The sequence below is a fragment of the Acyrthosiphon pisum genome, chromosome X (assembly GCF_005508785.2).
Source record: "Acyrthosiphon pisum isolate AL4f chromosome X, pea_aphid_22Mar2018_4r6ur, whole genome shotgun sequence".
Lineage (NCBI taxonomy): Eukaryota > Metazoa > Arthropoda > Insecta > Hemiptera > Aphididae > Acyrthosiphon > Acyrthosiphon pisum.
The window spans coordinates 75,306,265-75,308,215 of record NC_042493.1 but is presented as its reverse complement, the minus strand read 5'-3'; the positions used below and the strand labels follow the sequence as shown (position 1 = coordinate 75,308,215).

Here is a 1,951-nt window from a genome sequence, read left to right as displayed (position 1 = left end):
TCCCCTAATATTTGAACGTATTAAAAAAAAAAATTAATTGTAATAGAATTATTTTAATATTTAAAGATTTTAATTATAAATATAATCTATTAGGCATTTAGGTTTATCAAAAACAATATTTTATGTAATTTTAATTTTCCACCCTAATAATAAAATATAGAATTCATTAAGTTCAAGTTAAATTTGATAACTTAATCTTAATTATTTGATAAATTGGACTAACCATAGTATGTTGAACAGTTTATGATCTAGTTATAATATAAATAAAATATTAAACACAACACTTATAATACAAAATCAACTATTTTTATTATATAAATTAAAGTATTTGGAGTAATACCAAACATACATTTAGTATGAATTTATCTATTTTTCAATTTATTCTACATAATATCTACCCATTTATCTACACTAATGAAATCAATTTAAAAAAATAATTAAAATATTATAAAATTACTTTATTTATTTCTTGAAATAGGTATTCTTACAAATTATTAGGTATCATAGTAATAAATGATTAATGATTAATGATTTAACAATATAATTAAAAGTCTTGTATAAGTAAAGTTGTAAAGCAATAAATTCATTTTTTCATACCTCTAACCACCTTGACACTTTTTGAATAGATTCATTATAATCCATTTCTTCTGTGTTTTTAGTTTGACCAAATGTGGCCATTTTAATGGTTCTTGAGTTGAACATTTTAATTAAGTTATTGCAAACAAAACATTAATATTGTACATAAAAGTATTGGTAATTAAAACAATGAACTTTACTGTGTATGACGTATACTCGCGTCTCGCATAGTAGGTGAAGTATATTATCATAATACCATGATAATCATCATAGGAACTTTTGGAGCGAACAATTTGTGATTAAACATTCAGCGCCAAAAAATATACTGAATTTTATCAGTTGCACCAACTAGTAAATAAAATAATATAATGGAGTCCCATATTATATCACCATTAAATAATTAAAGCAAAAACAATTAAAATGGAAATGTTAACAACATCTTTTACACTTGGAAATAGTACGTTTTGCAAATAATTGATTTAGCATAGCTACATTTTAACATGGGAAATATAACGTTTTGTTTCAATCTGGAAATAGTACGTTCTGCACATAATTTAGGAAATAGTACATTTTGATTCAATAATTATACAGTTTACACTAAATAGCATGGGAAATAGTAGGTACGTTTTGATGTAATTTGGAAATAGTTCTTTTTGACACGATTTTAGCAATGGAAATGGTGCGTTATGCAGAAATCATGAAACTTTATAATCAAATATACACTGGAAATAGTACGTTTTGGCCAAATCTAACAACGAAATTCGATTCCGCGAGGTTTTTACTATCAGAAATGATGTATAACTCAATTTTGATATTTTTGGCAATAGTACGTTTTGCATTGTCGCCCCTCATATATTTATTATCTCAGGAGATATCGCGATGAGTAAATTCTCGCGGGACAGCCTGTATATTATTCCATTAAGATTTAATTTAAGACATGAAAATATTTAGGGTGTTCGTGTGGGTGAGGGAGAGGAGGGGTATGGGTTATGGAAATATTGAAATATTTACATACAGAACTCATTTGACCATCCATTACCAATTTTCATATTCTGTCTGTGTAATATAATGTACATAAAATTAATACTCAAAAAGTCATTACTCATAAGTGACACATAACAATTATTATAGGTACCTAACTGATAAATGATAAATGTACTTATAGAAAATTGTTGAGCAGGTACCTATGTTGTAGGTTTGATTTTATCAAAATGAAATGAATTAATATTACTTTAAGGCTTAGTACAAAGTATGTTATTAACTATTATATTACCTAGTTTTAAGTGGACGTGATACCCGCATGTGTTGTCTCCGTCTTACTACACGCACAGACATAGCAAATGTTCGTTCAGCAGATTCAATTGTGTGTTGTTAG

At 26.4% G+C, this 1,951-nt stretch overlaps 1 protein-coding gene across 1 annotated transcript in view; it reads left to right on the top strand.

Moving 5' to 3' along the window:
* LOC100166970 (dynein beta chain, ciliary) overlaps nt 1–1,951 on the top strand; it is an 88,959-nt gene that overhangs the window by 53,437 nt on the left and 33,571 nt on the right. The window lies entirely within an intron of this gene.